At 39.1% G+C, this 20,963-nt stretch overlaps 2 long non-coding RNA genes across 2 annotated transcripts; one reads left to right on the top strand and one right to left on the bottom strand.

Annotated features, from left to right (window-relative positions):
* The first annotated feature begins 4,823 nt into the window (after window positions 1-4,823).
* Window positions 4,824-11,729, top strand: LOC116042591. The gene is made up of 4 exons (XR_004103266.2): window positions 4,824-5,130; window positions 8,153-8,336; window positions 9,287-9,423; window positions 11,511-11,729. It is a non-coding gene; the product is annotated as an uncharacterized LOC116042591 (long non-coding RNA).
* A 2,026-nt stretch (window positions 11,730-13,755) lies between these two features.
* Window positions 13,756-20,537, bottom strand: LOC116043072. The gene is made up of 4 exons (XR_004103368.2): window positions 20,414-20,537; window positions 17,183-17,366; window positions 16,054-16,190; window positions 13,756-13,956 (listed from the first exon to the last, which is right to left on the bottom strand). It is a non-coding gene; the product is annotated as an uncharacterized LOC116043072 (long non-coding RNA).
* Between the last annotated feature and the right edge of the window lie 426 nt (window positions 20,538-20,963).

The following is a 20,963-nucleotide window of genomic DNA, read 5'->3' as shown; positions in this document are numbered from 1 at the left end:
AATAAATGACAAGGAACTTTTTGTTATGCTGGTTTTGCACATTACGACTACCTTTTGCACTACCCTCCTTCCAACTATAAACCAAAGTCTCTCTATCGGTGCATCCCTACTACACATAGCCGTTTGATCATTTGTTAATATAAAAATGTTGATGTTAATGCAGGTTTAACGTTTGCTGAGACTATATCTGCAGAAAGATCAACATAAACATTTTTTTGTAGCATTGATTCTTATATTTCGGTACAAATGCAAAACTGGGATCCCAAAAGTTCCTGTCAATAGCATCTCAGGATAGTTTTTCTTTTAACAATGACTTATTTAATCTTTGACATAATGCTGCCTGTCAGCATAAGTGTTCAAATAACACTTAAACTCTGTGAAGAGTAAAAGGTTTGGTGTAGATGGAAGAGAAACTCAACAGCTCATCACTAATGACAGCATTGGCTTTGATGAATTTCCTTACGAGTTTTGGTATCAAAGGCCTTTGAGGAGAACCAATAAACTGTCAGCACTACTGATGATTGAGCCTGATTGGACAGCTGTCACACAGGGAGATGAAGTAAAGATTTTGTGCAGTGTTATCAGTTGATTGTGGGAGGCAAATAGTTTAGTGGTCACAACAACAAAATCATCTTGTTAAATCTATTCCAATCATAAAGAGATGTACATTGAGAGAATCCGATGAGTTAAATAAACCTTTTTAGGCTTTTAGACAGCTTTTTGGGATGTGTAATGTCTAACACAGAATAATACTATATATTTTAAACATTCAGTGTTTAGGACTAAACTGGTCAACAATACAGTTTGTTAAGAAAACGCATGGTTGGATGGATGTTAAGTTCTTGTGAAAGATCTTGCTAGTTGTCTGCTTAGAAAATCAAGATCTATTGACAAAAGTCACGCTTCATTAAGTGTTACTTTGTAGTACGACTTAGATCAATTTCACAAAATTGACTTGTGACTTCTCTAGTTAGGATTAATGAAGTCGGTTGTTGTGTGCGCTCACATAATGTGAGCCAGTTGAGTAGAGAAATGCACAGCTCAAATCATCAATGTCAAAGAAAATACGAGAAAAGAAGATGATGCTGCCTTCATGGACAAGAAGAGCTCACACTGCTGTTCTATGAAGTTAACAAAGTAAGCATCAAGAAGGCAGCTGAGTTGTAGCTTAATCAACAAAGCCAGGCATGCAGCCTCACAGTAAATTTCCAACAGCATAAATGACTGATATAAAAAGGGGGTCCGGTGTTAGGAAATAAAGTAGGCTACTTATCAGTATTGCATTACATCCCAATGAAAGCTAATGTTGCTCTGTGTCTGTAAAATGTGTAAATAAGCAACTTCTTGCTAACAAATTGGTGAAACAAAGTATATAAGGTGATATATGTCATAGTTCTACAGCTTGTTGGCCCCAAAAAGTTATTTAATGTAGGTTTAACACAACTAAGTTTTTTGTAAATTGTTGACAAAGCTACAATAAATAAGAAAAATATTTTATGAGATTGCTTGGTGAAATACCTCTCTAGAGTCACAATGTGTACGTATACCTAGTACCTGGAGCCTGTGAACCTACGTAACTGATATTAGGTGTGTTTATTGGCAGCCTGACACAAAGCCGTTATGCACATAAATTGTAACCTCTCACTAAAATGCTAACAGAGCTCAGAGGCTGAACACACAGAAGCCCCAGGTCAGACGTTATTATCCAGCATCAGTAGACTACCTACAGAGACATATGGGAAATAAAGTTGTATCAACATCTCCTGAAGCCCATCAAGACATCTCACAAAGTAAAAGAACAGAGGCATTGTCAGCTTTGGTGATAACAATCTCAGACACCTGACACCTCCGTTGCCAGATCCCTCTGTCCAACATTCCTGTGTGTCCCTCTCTCTATCTGTATCATCAAAGAGCAGCTGGTGGCAGGCGGTGCCCCGTTGAGATGTGTGTCTGTCCGGCGGAGCCATTTGACAGCAGACAGCTACTGTAGCACACAGAGGCCTGGCCAGCTTGTACCAATTTAATGCTGACTGCTTTCATATGCGAGTCCCAGCGGTGACCCAGTGACCCGGGCGCTACAGAGCGGGGACTGTTAATAGCTTGGTAGACATAGGTAATGAGGTTATCAATTAGAAGGAGACTTGCTCTCATTTGTCCCCGTTATGATGTCGTGTTTTCAAAAGGGCTTCTGGGGAAGGGATTTGTAATCGTCATTTCATTAAAGGATCCAGAAGCCGGTGCTTCATTATGGGTTGTTTTGTTGTGAGCAGATGTTTCCAATGCGGAGAAGGTTTCAGAATTTGCACAATAAATTACCCAAGACAAGACAACAAGTGATGATGGCCCATTATCCTAAGAAAGATAAAACTGTGGATCCGCAGCAGATCAGGAAGTTTGGATATTTTATTTGCATTCTGGTCCCACCCTCATGCACATGCAGAGCATAAGTTATGGTTTGGGTGCCCTGCCTATAACGGTGTGACTTTGTATGTGGTATAGGAGGTCACTCAGTATTCATCTCAGCAGCTGGCCAGCCGCTGTGAGCGTGAGGGTCCCAGGAGGTGAGCAGACAGAGAAACAGCCCAGGCCAGGGATCTTATTCTCTCTCTGCATCTGAAGCCTTGAAGAGGCCATGTATTATTCACATACAATAGGAAGACAAGGGATGCGCTTTAGCATGAGGGATGGCAAGAAGAAAATAGAAGGGAGAGACAGAGAGATGTGAAGATGACAGCACTTTGGGGACAGGAACATGTGAGAAAGAGATAAACTGATGGAAGGGAGGGTTATAGGCATTAAGTAACAAGATCAAAAGTAGGATATAGATAACTTGGTAGTAGAACAGTGTGCCGTTGAGAGCCATGCGTCTGTAGCAAACACTTGAGCATTTCATTTCACTGATTTGCACACCTTCAGTCAGATGGGAGGAACTAATCAGTGAAATCACTGCTCTTGTGTTTGGCTCCAACACAATCCTGCGTAAACATGATTTTAATGGCACAGAGTTGGAGACCGCTGAGCTTGACAGTAAATGCTGCTTTGATTGGGGTAGTTTTTTGGAAACTTTAGTATTCATGGAAAACATGCAAGAATATGACCGCACACTCACTTTGTACCTCCATATTCTTATGCACAAGGCGGACAGTTCACTTTTAAAATATTACAATATTTTTATAGTAACAATGTATGAAATTTAAGATTTGAAGATACTAATTACAACATTCTGCAGTTCCCCTCAACTATGCAAAGCTTAATGGTGAGTTTCAGCTCATTGTTTAGCCATCTGGCCTGCAACAGTTTTGGTTCACTGTCACTGATCTAATGGTGTCATATTCAGTCACAGCGGGCAGCTTTTTTTGGCAATAAAGCTCCAAAAACTCACTGTATGCTACCTGCACAGCACCAAACAGCAAAGTTAGCAACTAGCTGGTGAAGATAGTGGAGAATTTAGCAGCTAAAGAGACAGATATTCCTCTCAGGAGTCAGTGGAGGCCAAAAACAGAGGTCAAAGAGTAAATATTGGATGCTAATGTTGCTCTTTAACTGCTGGATGTGTAAATATGCTACTGTTTGCTAACAAGTCCACCATATCAACTTAAAAGGTATTAATATGTTAGTGTTGTATTCACAGCTTGTTTCCACTGCCCCCAAGTGGCCAAAAATCTGTTATTGTAGGTTTCAGATGGTGCCTGTAGTCTTTTTAGAGCCATACTTCGACATTTTGAGTGATACCTATACGTTGATACTAGAGCTGGGTATCGTTAAAACAATTTCAATACCTTAGGTACTGAAATTTGGTATTGAATGACGAAGCATTTTTCGATACTTGGGAGGCAATTCGGTTGGTGCCTAAAAAGTATCGGTACCCAGCCCTAGTCTCATGTTTGTATGCTAAATAAGTTGCTACAGTCAGGAGATGGTTAGATTATAGCAGGCAAGAAACTGGAATCATAGGGAAACAGCTGTTCAAAAGTTTAAAAATAAATTGCATTCCAGCATCAGTAATTCTTCTAATTGACATGTATCTTGTTTGTTTAATCCACACACAAACAGAAATGTAAAAACAAGTTGTGGTTTTATGTGGTGACATCAAGACTCCTGATATACTAAGCTGAGCTCACAACTCTAGCTTCATATTTAGCGCACAGTCACGAACACTGATCTTCTCATCTCATCAAATTCACATTTCCCAAAATGTTGAACTATTCTAAATCATAAATTGTGATGTAGCAAAATTACATATCCTCCCTGCTACAATTTCCCTTGTAAGTACTTTCTCTTACTCACACATTCTCATGTCATCATGTCTGGTATCATCTTCCCAGTAAGCACACATACGTCGGCACGACATATGCAATTGATCGCTTCGTCTGCAATTGATCGCGGGTCACAAAGAAGAATAATGAAGCATCGTTTATTGAGCGTCTGGAGGTCTTATTATGATCGCAATCTATACATCGCAGCGACGTATTAACTATGTCGGAACGATGTATTAAAAGTTCCTCAGTTGTTCACGTGTCATTTGGAAGCATAGTTTAATGAGCGTCTGGACATCTTTACTACACACACTGTTGATGTGATGGACAGTGAATCTGAATTCTGCCCAGCAACTTTTAATGTGTTAGTGTGCTATTTTCTATAATAATCTGAACTTGTGTAAATTATCTTTGAGTAGCCATATGTCTTCACATAGTAGACAATGGCAAAATAAATCAGAATGTTTTTTTGGTGAAGTGTCCCTTTGAATCATTTTTAATCATGTTAATGAGGAGTAGGCCTATGTAATAATTTATATTTATATTCACAAACAGTAGCCTATTGAAGAATTTAATTTTCAAACCCTTTACCCTATTTATATTAGAATGAAACAGACAAATAATTGTTAACGCTTTAAGTTGTGTTCTATTGAAAGGATCTAGCTACATGCTAACGAGAGCTCGACTCGGCGGAAGCATAAATACTTCAGCGCGGAAGGATACATGAGTGAATCGTGATCCAAATGTCAGTCTCCGTCAGTGTCGATCAAAGTCGGGAGGATGGCGCTTGGACATTTAGCAACGGAGGATTTAATCACGGGCTTACTTCGTTTTGGAATAAAGGTCACTGAAGAGGAGCGAAGTAAATTCAAAGGTAAATTATGTGCATTTTTAATCTGTGTTTGTGGTGTTAATATTCAAAGTTGGAAGTTAACTTTACCGTTAGCACTAGCCAAGTTCATACTCTGTCAACATTAGCTAGCTACACTCGACATTGATGATTGCCATTATTAACGTTAACAGGTTAGTTAGTTAAAACATTAGCAGTATTATGTCCCATATTGCCATTCTACATGTTACGACATGGTACTTAGCTAGCTAACGGTACTTAGCTACAGTTGACCATCGAGCTAGCTAGCTAACATTAACGTTAGCTATAAAACTACTGCGTCAGAGGAGAAAAAAAGCGTTTTTGCCAAGTACATCTCGCTGCAGTCTGCGGGAAGGCGGGGCTTGACATCAAGTCCCGCCCACATCCAAGTCAGTCATTTATTTTTTTGCTTACGTCATTCCCCATACGCTCTAACGGACCAAGACCGTTCTCTTAATACATCCATGACCAAGACAGCCTGGTAGAATTTTTTTACTATGAAGAAAATTATTTGGATAAATGACATGTTTTTTATTTTGAATCTTTTAATTTTATTTGAAAATTGTATATCTATAAATGTAAATGATCTGAAAGAAAACCGAATAGGCTAGTCACCAATTTAAAAATGACATGAAATTATATTTTAAAACCTTAAAAAAGGACTGACAAATAAGAAAGCCATCCGGACTCTGAACATTTACAATGCCTTACAACCTCTTTAATGTAAATTTAATGTGCCCCTTTTTCGTGTATGTATGTATGCATTTAATGTTTTCAATGTGTTTATGGATCTGTACTTGAATAATTTTTTTGAAGACAAAAAAAAAAAAAAAAGACAGCCTGGTAGCGAAGCTGATAGAGCCTCTTGATTCACATTAGATAGAAACTGATGATGTAGGCTAAACACAAACGATATTTCATGCAACAGTGAAGTTTTCATGTAGTTACTACTGATTTCTGATTTTGAAATGATATCCAAATTTGAAAACTGGGTCATTTTAAACCTTGTTAATATTGATGACAATGTGTTCAAACGGTCAACGAGCCATATTTCATTTAATTTAGCCCTCAAAAGTCTAATGGTGTGTTGTTTCGTTATGGACTTTCATATTAACAGCAAGAATTCAGTCACAACCAAATGTACAAAGGGGCGATTTTGCTTTAACAATTAACAGGTGAACCAGAAGCATACAGGTGAAACTCGAAAAATTAGAATATTGTGCAAAAGGTTCAATATTTTAGGCTCAAAGTGTCCCACTCTAATCAGCTAATTAATCCAAAACACCTGCAAAGGGTTCCTGAGTCTTTAAATGGTCTCTCTGTCTGGTTCAGTAGAATTCACCATCATGCGAGATGCTCCTCAGATATTACCTGCACAGTAACACACCTAATCTAAGTATTTCAAAAGGTCGAACACACATACAGATGTTTAGATACAGTAAAAGCACTACGTGATTACCGTTATATCCGAGGGTTGAAGTTGCATTCTAACGGGGCAGTGCAAGTTGCTGCTGTGGTTTAGCTGAAGCTAACGCAGCCTGAGCTTTCACGTTACAATATAAAAGGTGTTGACCGTTGACTTAGCTAGCACGCAAACAGTTCATTTACATGTCTACGAGCATGTTAGCAAACTACACCAAAAGACAAATACTGAGGAATATTGATAGAAAGCAGGGGAAACTAGTAGGCTACTTCCATACTTTTTAGCATTGGCTAATTAGCAACCTGTCTTCCATCAGATGTAGCTTCCGAGCTAGCTAGCAGCTAGCCCCAGAAGCTCATGAAAACAAGGCTTTCACCGGAGCAGTCTTACATTATTTCCGAACCACTCTTTTCGTTTCAAAGTCGGAAATCAAATGAACGAAAAAGTACACGGGCCCAATTACAGTTCACTGTTGTTGCATGAAATGTCGTTTGTGTTTAGCTTAGTTCAGTTTCTGTCATCTAATGTGAAACAAGAGGATATGAGGTTTGCTACCGTCTTGGTCCGTTCGAGCCATAGACTGTATGGTTCGAGCGTATGGGGAGACGACGTAGGTAAAAAAAAAAAAAAAATGACTGACTTGGATGTGGGCGGGGCTTGATGTCAAGCCCCGCTTCCCGCAGACTGCAGCGAGATGCTCCTCGTTTTTGCCGCCGAAAAGTCTTTTCTTCTGACTTACGTTAACGCTAGCTATAAAACGTTAGCTGGACTGCGTCAGAGGAGAACGATAAAAAGCGTCTTTGCCGCCTAAAAGTCTTTTGTTCTGAAATATATTTTAATGGTAAAGCAAAGCCATTTGGGCGGAATGTGACTATCGGTAGCCAGTGAGGGTTTGAAATGATGATTTATTCTTTATTTTGTCGTCAAACTGTCTTAGAACATTTTCGTAAAACCATGTAATGTTAACATTAACCTACAAAGACTAACGTCAAGTTACAACACCAGTCACGTTAACGTTAACTGACAGAACCGACCAACGGTTAACCTCCCTTTCCAGTAGCTAGCTAAGCTTAACATTTAACGTTAGCTAGCTAGCTGCTGTTTTCAAAATAACCCGATTATTATCATTAATAAAAAAAGTAAGATAGGCCTAACGTTACGTTATATTACTATAGTGTGTGTGTGTGTGTGTGTGTGTGTGTGAGAGACACTTTTCCAGCGTCTCTAATGAGGTACGCCTAAATACTTTTTTTTTTTTTTTTTTTTTTAAAGATTATTTTTTGGGCATTTTAGGCCTTTAATAGACAGGACAGCTGAAGACATGAAAGGGAATGACATGCAGCAAAGGGCCGCACGTCGGAGTCAAACCCACGGCCGCTGCGTCGAGGAGTAAACCTCTATATATATGGGCGCCCGCTCTACCAACTGAGCTATCTGGGCACCCTACTTTGTGTTTTTATATGGATATTAGGTCCGGACCAAACGGAGAATGATAGAGAAGCGTGATTGCATAATGTGCCTTTTAAATGTGTAACGTTACATTATGCTGTTACTACAGTGGTGGTTAACATTGCTGTTTTTCTTTTCTGTATTGTACGTTAGATAATGAAGTTGACGGAGAAGCAGTGGACTATGGATTGACTGAGAGGATGGTTTCATACCTCTTTGAAGGATCGTTTAAGAAGCAAGCCAAATTCAACCGATTTGTACAGCAGTGGAAAGAAACCGTGACACTAACCGTTGAGCCTGTCCCGGTACATTCAGAGAAGGCTACAGTGGAATCAAGGTACCGGTAACAGTAATGTTATGTGATTGTTATAACATTAGGCCCAAGTAGAACCATGGAAAATAACTCTATAATCTCATAGACATATAAATAATATAAAATGTAAAGGTTACTACTGAAGAAGTTTTTATCTTGATCTGAATTCACCTGGCTCCGGTAGTTTATGTAGTGTAACATTATGCATTAGGGTGTACACACTGTAATGCATAATCTTGCACAGTCTTTGTAGTCCGAACGCAGGGGTAGAATGTAACTAAGTACATTTACTCCAGTACTGTACTTCAGTCTAAATGTTGAAGTACTTTACTTGAGTCTTTTCTTTTCATTCCACTTTCTACTTTTTACTCCACTACATTTATCTGTTACAGCTTTAGTTACTAGTTACTTTAGTTACTCCGCTACATTCATCTGTTACAGCTTTAGTTACTAGTTACTTTAGTTACTCCGCTACATTCATCTGTTACAGCTTTAGTTACTAGTTACTTTAGTTACTCCACTACATTCATCTGTTACAGCTTTAGTTACTAGTTACTTTACACATTAAGATTACTGCTCACAGGACACATGTAGTTTATAAAATCTGATGTTTGATTCTAAAGTAAACTGAGATGATTAGTCCATTAAACACACAACTGGTTGGATCCTTTACACTTTCTAACATGTTTTAATGTTTAACTACATTATCCTGATAATACTTACAGACTTTTGCTTAAGTAACATTTACACTGCAGGACTTTTACTGTAATAGTATTGTTACAGTATGGTTGATTTGCCATACATTTTAAGACTATTGTTTTATTGTAAGAGTCCATGCAGGGTTTGTCTACATGTTTTATTTCCCTATATTTGTGTTGGAGTTCATATTAAATTACTAAAGGCTCTCTTTGAAATTTAATTTTAAAATCCTATGATAATGTTGTGACATGTTTCCTGTTTGTGCTGTGTTGCAGAATGAATATCTGCCGAAGATTTTAAGATGGCTTTAAGATCCTAGTACCCACAGTGCTTAGACTGACTCAAAGGAAATCTCCCCTTGCAGATCTGGCTTTGGAGGAAAGAGAGGCTGCCCGCACCGAAGATGTCCCTGGTAAGTGATCAGCCGTGGTCACCCCTAGTGTTGTGGAGCCATTTAAAGATGAACTGAACAGAAAGAATAAACGTTGATAACGTGTTGGTTATGACAAATAAAAATAAATGACACTAAAAATTTTAATTAAAAAAAAAAATCAATATAGCTTTTTTTAAGCAACACAAAAATTAGTATTAGAACGCTGACAATTTCGATGACGTCACTGGCATGGTAGGACCTGCGAAGGTATATAGGCTACAGTGCAGCATATTAAATACACATGAAAATGAGTAATTTTAATGGCATGGGTTACACATTTGAGCCTGTGAGGGACAGGCCTGTAGTGTCCGACTACCACCACATGGAGGACAATCTGTTTCAGGCTCCACCTTCGGATCGTTTGGGGGGAAGTGACTGGTGTGTGTGTGTGTGTGGGCGCTGCCGGAGCATGGACACTGCAACTGAATCCATCTGTTGGCAGAGAGGTCAACCTGGACCATTTACTTGTCATGCACTCTCATTTATTGTATCCAAGCACATTATGCATTTTAGGGAATAGAGACTGCTTATATATCATGTACATTTAGAGAAAATAGAAAAGGTCCTGTGCGTTTTAGAAAATCGAGGCAGATAAATGGAAAATGTGATTGGACGAATTCATCCAATGGGATCGCTTGTTAAGTTAGCTGCACGCAAAATGTTAAAACCAAAATAAATAAGGTTTAAAAGTTTGCTGCACGTAGGAGAGTCACCCCAGGTTGACGGATGCACGGAGGATTCACGAGTTTTGCCGTTAACTTTAGGCTAGTGCAGAGTTGGCAGATTTTTTCCTCGTGGTCGTTGATGGATATTGCACAAATGGATACTGCACAGATACCTCTTATAATGGAACTAGCAGCTTTTTCTGTGAGTTGAACTCCCTCTGCATCAACAATGTGCCCTGAGACATCAGCTAGCTTCAGGGTGAGTAGAAAGGGACATTGGATTCTGTTTACAGACCCGCTGTGGTTTAGTTAACAGCTAGAAACGCATTATTATTGATCTGTGATATCATCGGAGTCATGGTTTATTTATACAGTCTATGGTCGGAGCGCTAGCTTGTGGAGTTTGACATAAGTGCTTGGATCGTTTGGTATCTAGCTTGGTTTTGTGACTCAATTTCAATGAATGCCCAGTGTGTCAGTCTCAGTTTTGTTGAACGTTATAAAGCCTACACGTCAGGCTTTATTTGTGCGTGTAAGTGAATATGTGCGTGTTTTGTGTATGTCACAACAACGTTACATCCATCCCTTTGCCTTGTAGACTTGCTAGCATGCTGGATAACAGCTAAACATACCTCTCTGTCCTCTGCCTGATGTGAGCATTTCAGCGCCCTGTCTCTGCGGTAGATAGCATCGGTGTTAGTACTTGCCGTTGGTCTATCAGTCTGCCCTGTACTGTAGCCTGAAAAATCGATCTTTGACGGAATGGCCTCAGGTTTCAGACTGTTGGACTTAACCCTCACCAGTGACCCTGTTGAATCGAAATTACAGCTCTCTAAATAGTCTGTCGCTAAAAAATGCTCGTTACAGACTCGAAATCTAGGGGCTGTCGGAGGGCTAGCCAGTTTTAAGGCAGCTAGCCATGAGTTGAGGACTGGTTTCCTTGTCAAAGGTAGCCTGTGGAAATGTATCGTAACCCCAGCTGCCTTAGCCCTATACAATTCATTACTGCAGCCAGGGGCAATACAGTATGAACCCCCCCCTAGACCTGTTGGTTTCCGTTTCCTCAGCCATGTCCGTTAGCCTCAGACTGTTTACATTCCATGGCTGCTTACCATGCCAGTGACGTAGCCGATTGTGGAATTCCAACATGGCGGCGCCCGTGTAACAACAACAACACTTTCAATGTACCGTTTTATCCCTTTTAACAAATTCAGCCATTTTAATCATTGTACCAATGAGAAGAAATAAAATACATCTGTTATATCACATTTACTCAAATTCCAGTTCATCTTTAAGCTTAATTTCTTTTCTATTTGTCTTCAGACAAGATAAGGCCTAACCAACCAAAATACACTGTACATTCACCTAATACACTTTTTTATTTTTTTACTTATTTTTCAGGGATTGATTTCAGAGCTGCAATCCTGCTGTTGCCGATCCTGTTCAGGGAGAAAAATGACATTCTCGTCATACTTGGAGAGGTGTGTAATTTGCGTGTACTTATTTTTTGTTTACATTACTTCACGCAGAGACTGGGAGAATTATATGCATCCCTTGGATGTCTTATTTCATAATACAAAGTTTCTAGCTGTCAATACTGGGCCTTGGTGTGGACATGGGGGAACGCAAAGCTAAATATGGAAAGAAAAAAAAATGCATGCACAGTAAGAAAGATCTCTGATTTCACAAAAAATGTTGTAGTCTTTTGATAGGCCATTAAATGATGGTTAAGGTTTTTACTTACCGGAGACGTTTTTGTGGGTGTGTATATAAATACATGTTTGTGGTAGATTTCTGCAATTTAACTGAGTGAATACTACTTTATGATCTCTTGCAGGATCAGCCTGGTTGTAGCGCTATCCTATTGCATGCAGAGGGAGTTTGAAAGACAACCGTTTATCCCGCCCCTCGGATTGAGCCCTGTCAACGGAGAGTTCCCAGACCCAACATCTTGATGTGGGTCTGGCCAAGCCTCCAGGAAGAGCGCCGAGTCTAAAAGCCACCATGGGCTTAGCGGATAACGGTGGTACTGCACCCATGGCCCAGAAAGACTTTTCACATAGACTTTGCATGGCGAAAGAAACGTCTATATTTCAGCGGATAATTTGTTTCGGGGTATATCAACTTACCAGCCCGAACACTGAAAGGGTCCTTTGTTAAAACGTTATGTTTTTAACATTTTTAACATTCACTAGAAGCGAATCCAGAATTATTAAATTTTTTAAATATATATATTCCACTAAATTAAACCAGGCTTATATACATCGTTCTAACATCTGCTATACATCTTACAGATGTGGTCATCTTCCTGTTATACATAGTACAGATGTCAGGCTCTACATCCACCAGATATCATTTATACCGTCTGCAGATGTCAGGCGCTATATACCGTATATGTTATCCTAACATACCTTTACTCTTTAAATGTTGATAAAATAAATTACAAATTACTTACCTTAGTACACCGAGAAGATTTTAGATAGGGGGCCTAATTAACATTTTACTGCTATAACTACTACTACTTTATAATAAACTATAGCTACAGTCCAATAATACCAGTCTAATCTGTAGAAATCATAGTCTAGAAGATGACAAACAATTATTAACCTAATTACTTGAAAACATCTTAAATCACTCTGTAGGATCGCTGGTATAAACAAGACCAGTAAACTTCTCACGTTTTGCTGAACAAACATTTATTTTGAACTATATAATTAATCAATAAACATAAAAAACATTAAACATTAAAATAAAGAATTATCTTGGCCGGCGGTGGTGGCGATTAGGTGCCAGCCGGAGAAACTCTTTGATGGCCTTCTCGGCCTCCGCTTCCGTCAGCGCCTGGAGGACAGGGTTCCTCATTACTGCTGCTGTAATAAAATCGTTGGATTCGAATTATTATCATACCATTTATTTTGTTTTATCTAGTCTTCTCAGTTTTCTATAGAGGTAAATATAGTATAGAATGGTTTCTGCACAGCAAGTGAATAAGAGACTGGTTTAATTTAGTGGAATATATATATTTAAAAAATTTAATAATTCTGGATTCGCTTCTAGTGAATGTTAAAAATGTTAAAAACATAACGTTTTAACAAAGGACCCTTTCAGTGTTCGGGCTGGTAAGTTGATATACCCCGAAACAAATTATCCGCTGAAATATAGACGTTTCTTTCGCCATGCAAAGTCTATGTGAAAAGTCTTTCTGGGCCATGGGTGCAGTACCACCGTTATCCGCTAAGCCCATGGTGGCTTTTAGACTCGGCGCTCTTCCTGGAGGCTTGGCCAGACCCACATCAAGATGTTGGGTCTGGGAACTCTCCGTTGACAGGGCTCAATCCGAGGGGCGGGATAAACGGTTGTCTTTCAAACTCCCTCTGCATGCAATAGGATAGCGCTACAACCAGGCTGATCCTGCAAGAGATCATAAAGTAGTATTCACTCAGTTAAATTGCAGAAATCTACCACAAACATGTATTTATATACACACCCACAAAAACGTCTCCGGTAAGTAAAAACCTTAACCATCATTTAATGGCCTATCAAAAGACTACAACATTTTTTGTGAAATCAGAGATCTTTCTTACTGTGCATGCATTTTTTTTTCTTTCCATATTTAGCTTTGCGTTCCCCCATGTCCACACCAAGGCCCAGTATTGACAGCTAGAAACTTTGTATTATGAAATAAGACATCCAAGGGATGCATATAATTCTCCCAGTCTCTGCGTGAAGTAATGTAAACAAAAAATAAGTACACGCAAATTACACACCTCTCCAAGTATGACGAGAATGTCATTTTTCTCCCTGAACAGGATCGGCAACAGCAGGATTGCAGCTCTGAAATCAATCCCTGAAAAATAAGTAAAAAAATAAAAAAGTGTATTAGGTGAATGTACAGTGTATTTTGGTTGGTTAGGCCTTATCTTGTCTGAAGACAAATAGAAAAGAAATTAAGCTTAAAGATGAACTGGAATTTGAGTAAATGTGATATAACAGATGTATTTTATTTCTTCTCATTGGTACAATGATTAAAATGGCTGAATTTGTTAAAAGGGATAAAACGGTACATTGAAAGTGTTGTTGTTGTTACACGGGCGCCGCCATGTTGGAATTCCACAATCGGCTACGTCACTGGCATGGTAAGCAGCCATGGAATGTAAACAGTCTGAGGCTAACGGACATGGCTGAGGAAACGGAAACCAACAGGTCTAGGGGGGGGTTCATACTGTATTGCCCCTGGCTGCAGTAATGAATTGTATAGGGCTAAGGCAGCTGGGGTTACGATACATTTCCACAGGCTACCTTTGACAAGGAAACCAGTCCTCAACTCATGGCTAGCTGCCTTAAAACTGGCTAGCCCTCCGACAGCCCCTAGATTTCGAGTCTGTAACGAGCATTTTTTAGCGACAGACTATTTAGAGAGCTGTAATTTCGATTCAACAGGGTCACTGGTGAGGGTTAAGTCCAACAGTCTGAAACCTGAGGCCATTCCGTCAAAGATCGATTTTTCAGGCTACAGTACAGGGCAGACTGATAGACCAACGGCAAGTACTAACACCGATGCTATCTACCGCAGAGACAGGGCGCTGAAATGCTCACATCAGGCAGAGGACAGAGAGGTATGTTTAGCTGTTATCCAGCATGCTAGCAAGTCTACAAGGCAAAGGGATGGATGTAACGTTGTTGTGACATACACAAAACACGCACATATTCACTTACACGCACAAATAAAGCCTGACGTGTAGGCTTTATAACGTTCAACAAAACTGAGACTGACACACTGGGCATTCATTGAAATTGAGTCACAAAACCAAGCTAGATACCAAACGATCCAAGCACTTATGTCAAACTCCACAAGCTAGCGCTCCGACCATAGACTGTATAAATAAACCATGACTCCGATGATATCACAGATCAATAATAATGCGTTTCTAGCTGTTAACTAAACCACAGCGGGTCTGTAAACAGAATCCAATGTCCCTTTCTACTCACCCTGAAGCTAGCTGATGTCTCAGGGCACATTGTTGATGCAGAGGGAGTTCAACTCACAGAAAAAGCTGCTAGTTCCATTATAAGAGGTATCTGTGCAGTATCCATTTGTGCAATATCCATCAACGACCACGAGGAAAAAATCTGCCAACTCTGCACTAGCCTAAAGTTAACGGCAAAACTCGTGAATCCTCCGTGCATCCGTCAACCTGGGGTGACTCTCCTACGTGCAGCAAACTTTTAAACCTTATTTATTTTGGTTTTAACATTTTGCGTGCAGCTAACTTAACAAGCGATCCCATTGGATGAATTCGTCCAATCACATTTTCCATTTATCTGCCTCGATTTTCTAAAACGCACAGGACCTTTTCTATTTTCTCTAAATGTACATGATATATAAGCAGTCTCTATTCCCTAAAATGCATAATGTGCTTGGATACAATAAATGAGAGTGCATGACAAGTAAATGGTCCAGGTTGACCTCTCTGCCAACAGATGGATTCAGTTGCAGTGTCCATGCTCCGGCAGCGCCCACACACACACACACACACACACACACCAGTCACTTCCCCCCAAACGATCCGAAGGTGGAGCCTGAAACAGATTGTCCTCCATGTGGTGGTAGTCGGACACTACAGGCCTGTCCCTCACAGGCTCAAATGTGTAACCCATGCCATTAAAATTACTCATTTTCATGTGTATTTAATATGCTGCACTGTAGCCTATATACCTTCGCAGGTCCTACCATGCCAGTGACGTCATCGAAATTGTCAGCGTTCTAATACTAATTTTTGTGTTGCTTAAAAAAAGCTATATTGATTTTTTTTTTTAATTAAAATTTTTAGTGTCATTTATTTTTATTTGTCATAACCAACACGTTATCAACGTTTATTCTTTCTGTTCAGTTCATCTTTAAATGGCTCCACAACACTAGGGGTGACCACGGCTGATCACTTACCAGGGACATCTTCGGTGAGGGCAGCCTCTCTTTCCTCCAAAGCCAGATCTGCAAGGGGAGATTTCCTTTGAGTCAGTCTAAGCACTGTGGGTACTAGGATCTTAAAGCCATCTTAAAATCTTCGGCAGATATTCATTCTGCAACACAGCACAAACAGGAAACATGTCACAACATTATCATAGGATTTTAAAATTAAATTTCAAAGAGAGCCTTTAGTAATTTAATATGAACTCCAACACAAATATAGGGAAATAAAACATGTAGACAAACCCTGCATGGACTCTTACAATAAAACAATAGTCTTAAAATGTATGGCAAATCAACCATACTGTAACAATACTATTACAGTAAAAGTCCTGCAGTGTAAATGTTACTTAAGCAAAAGTCTGTAAGTATTATCAGGATAATGTAGTTAAACATTAAAACATGTTAGAAAGTGTAAAGGATCCAACCAGTTGTGTGTTTAATGGACTAATCATCTCAGTTTACTTTAGAATCAAACATCAGATTTTATAAACTACATGTGTCCTGTGAGCAGTAATCTTAATGTGTAAAGTAACTAGTAACTAAAGCTGTAACAGATGAATGTAGTGGAGTAACTAAAGTAACTAAAGCTGTAACAGATGAATGTAGCGGAGTAACTAAAGTAACTAGTAACTAAAGCTGTAACAGATGAATGTAGCGGAGTAACTAAAGTAACTAGTAACTAAAGCTGTAACAGATGAATGTAGCGGAGTAACTAAAGTAACTAGTAACTAAAGCTGTAACAGATGAATGTAGTGGAGTAAAAAGTAGAAAGTGGAATGAAAAGAAAAGACTCAAGTAAAGTACCTCAACATTTAGACTGAAGTACAGTACTGGAGTAAATGTACTTAGTTACATTCTACCCCTGCGTTCGGACTACAAAGACTGTGCAAGATTATGCATTACAGTGTGTACACCCTAATGCATAATGTTACACTACATAAACTACCGGAGCCAGGTGAATTCAGATCAAGATAAAAACTTCTTCAGTAGTAACCTTTACATTTTATATTATTTATATGTCTATGAGATTATAGAGTTATTTTCCATGGTTCTACTTGGGCCTAATGTTATAACAATCACATAACATTACTGTTACCGGTACCTTGATTCCACTGTAGCCTTCTCTGAATGTACCGGGACAGGCTCAACGGTTAGTGTCACGGTTTCTTTCCACTGCTGTACAAATCGGTTGAATTTGGCTTGCTTCTTAAACGATCCTTCAAAGAGGTATGAAACCATCCTCTCAGTCAATCCATAGTCCACTGCTTCTCCGTCAACTTCATTATCTAACGTACAATACAGAAAAGAAAAACAGCAATGTTAACCACCACGGTAGTAACAGCATAATGTAACGTTACACATTTAAAAGGCACATTATGCAATCACGCTTCTCTATCATCCTCCGTTTGGTCCGGACCTAATATCCATATTAAAAACACAAAGTAGGGTGCCCAGATAGCTCAGTTGGTAGAGCGGGCGCCCATATATATAGAGGTTTACTCCTCGACGCAGCGGCCGTGGGTTTGACTCCGACGTGCGGCCCTTTGCTGCATGTCATTCCCTTTCATGTCTTCAGCTGTCCTGTCTATTAAAGGCCTAAAATGCCCAAAAAATAATCTTTAAAAAAAAAAAAAAAAAAAAAAGTATTTAGGCGTACCTCATTAGAGACGCTGGAAAAGTGTCTCTCACACACACACACACACACACACACACACACACACACACACACACACACACACACACACTATAGTAATATAACGTAACGTTAGGCCTATCTTACTTTTTTTATTAATGATAATAATCGGGTTATTTTGAAAACAGCAGCTAGCTAGCTAACGTTAAATGTTAAGCTTAGCTAGCTACTGGAAAGGGAGGTTAACCGTTGGTCGGTTCTGTCAGTTAACGTTAACGTGACTGGTGTTGTAACTTGACGTTAGTCTTTGTAGGTTAATGTTAACATTACATGGTTTTACGAAAATGTTCTAAGACAGTTTGACGACAAAATAAAGAATAAATCATCATTTCAAACCCTCACTGGCTACCGATAGTCACATTCCGCCCAAATGGCTTTGCTTTACCATTAAAATATATTTCAGAACAAAAGACTTTTAGGCGGCAAAGACGCTTTTTATCGTTCTCCTCTGACGCAGTCCAGCTAACGTTTTATAGCTAGCGTTAACGTAAGTCAGAAGAAAAGACTTTTCGGCGGCAAAAACGAGGAGCATCTCGCTGCAGTCTGCGGGAAGCGGGGCTTGACATCAAGCCCCGCCCACATCCAAGTCAGTCATTTTTTTTTCTTTTTTACCTACGTCGTCTCCCCATACGCTCGAACCATACAGTCTATGGCTCGAACGGACCAAGACGGTAGCAAACCTCATATCCTCTTGTTTCACATTAGATGACAGAAACTGAACTAAGCTAAACACAAACGACATTTCATGCAACAACAGTGAACTGTAATTGGGCCCGTGTACTTTTTCGTTCATTTGATTTCCGACTTTGAAACGAAAAGAGTGGTTCGGAAATAACGTAAGACTGCTCCGGTGAAAGCCTTGTTTTCATGAGCTTCTGGGGCTAGCTGCTAGCTAGCTCGGAAGCTACATCTGATGGAAGACAGGTTGCTAATTAGCCAATGCTAAAAAGTATGGAAGTAGCCTACTAGTTTCCCCTGCTTTCTATCAATATTCCTCAGTATTTGTCTTTTGGTGTAGTTTGCTAACATGCTCGTAGACATGTAAATGAACTGTTTGCGTGCTAGCTAAGTCAACACCTTTTATATTGTAACGTGAAAGCTCAGGCTGCGTTAGCTTCAGCTAAACCACAGCAGCAACTTGCACTGCCCCGTTAGAATGCAACTTCAACCCTCGGATATAACGGTAATCACGTAGTGCTTTTACTGTATCTAAACATCTGTATGTGTGTTCGACCTTTTGAAATACTTAGATTAGGTGTGTTACTGTGCAGGTAATATCCGAGGAGCATCTCGCATGATGGTGAATTCTACTGAACCAGACAGAGAGACCATTTAAAGACTCAGGAACCCTTTGCAGGTGTTTTGGATTAATTAACTGATTAGAGTGGGACACTTTGAGCCTAAAATATTGAACCTTTTGCACAATATTCTAATTTTTCGAGTTTCACCTGTATGCTTCTGGTTCACCTGTTAATTGTTAAAGCAAAATCGCCCCTTTGTACATTTGGTTGTGACTGAATTCTTGCTGTTAATATGAAAGTCCATAACGAAACAACACACCATTAGACTTTTGAGGGCTAAATTAAATTAAATATGGCTCGTTTTCCGTTTGAACACATTGTCATCAATATTAACAAGGTTAAAAATGACCCAGTTTTCAAATTTGGATATCATTTCAAAATCAGAAATCAGTAGTAACTACATGAAAACTTCACTGTTGCATGAAATATCGTTTGTGTTCAGCCTACATCATCAGTTTCTATCTAATGTGAATCAAGAGGCTCTATCAGCTTCGCTACCAGGCTGTCTTTTTTTTTTTTTTTTTTGTCTTCAAAAAAATTATTCAAGTACAGATCCATAAACACATTGAAAACATTAAATGCATACATACATACACGAAAAAGGGGCACATTAAATTTACATTAAAGAGGTTGTAAGGCATTGTAAATGTTCAGAGTCCGGATGGCTTTCTTATTTGTCAGTCCTTTTTTAAGGTTTTAAAATATAATTTCATGTCATTTTTAAATTGGTGACTAGCCTATTCGGTTTTCTTTCAGATCATTTACATTTATAGATATACAATTTTCAAATAAAATTAAAAGATTCAAAATAAAAAACATGTCATTTATCCAAATAATTTTCTTCATAGTAAAAAAATTCTACCAGGCTGTCTTGGTCATGGATGTATTAAGAGAACGGTCTTGGTCCGTTAGAGCGTATGGGGAATGACGTAAGCAAAAAAATAAATGACTGACTTGGATGTGGGCGGGACTTGATGTCAAGCCCCGCCTTCCCGCAGACTGCAGCGAGATGTACTTGGCAAAAACGCTTTTTTCTCCTCTGACGCAGTAGTTTTATAGCTAACGTTAATGTTAGCTAGCTAGCTCGATGGTCAACTGTAGCTAAGTACCGTTAGCTAGCTAAGTACCATGTCGTAACATGTAGAATGGCAATATGGGACATAATACTGCTAATGTTTTAACTAACTAACCTGTTAACGTTAATAATGGCAATCATCAATGTCGAGTGTAGCTAGCTAATGTTGACAGAGTATGAACTTGGCTAGTGCTAACGGTAAAGTTAACTTCCAACTTTGAATATTAACACCACAAACACAGATTAAAAATGCACATAATTTACCTTTGAATTTACTTCGCTCCTCTTCAGTGACCTTTATTCCAAAACGAAGTAAGCCCGTGATTAAATCCTCCGTTGCTAAATGTCCAAGCGCCATCCTCCCGACTTTGATCGACACTGACGGAGACTGACATTTGGATCACGATTCACTCATGTATCCTTCCGCGCTGAAGTATTTATGCTTCCGCCGAGTCGAGCTCTCGTTAGCATGTAGCTAGATCCTTTCAATAGAACACAACTTAAAGCGTTAACAATTATTTGTCTGTTTCATTCTAATATAAATAGGGTAAAGGGTTTGAAAATTAAATTCTTCAATAGGCTACTGTTTGTGAATATAAATATAAATTATTACATAGGCCTACTCCTCATTAACATGATTAAAAATGATTCAAAGGGACACTTCACCAAAAAAACATTCTGATTTATTTTGCCATTGTCTACTATGTGAAGACATATGGCTACTCAAAGATAATTTACACAAGTTCAGATTACTATAGAAAATAGCACACTAACACATTAAAAGTTGCTGGGCAGAATTCAGATTCACTGTCCA

The sequence above is a fragment of the Sander lucioperca genome, chromosome 4, assembly GCF_008315115.2.
Source record: "Sander lucioperca isolate FBNREF2018 chromosome 4, SLUC_FBN_1.2, whole genome shotgun sequence".
Classification (NCBI taxonomy): Eukaryota; Metazoa; Chordata; class Actinopteri; order Perciformes; family Percidae; genus Sander; species Sander lucioperca.
Note: the sequence above shows the minus strand (reverse complement) of the source record. Positions and strands in the feature narration are given on the sequence as shown.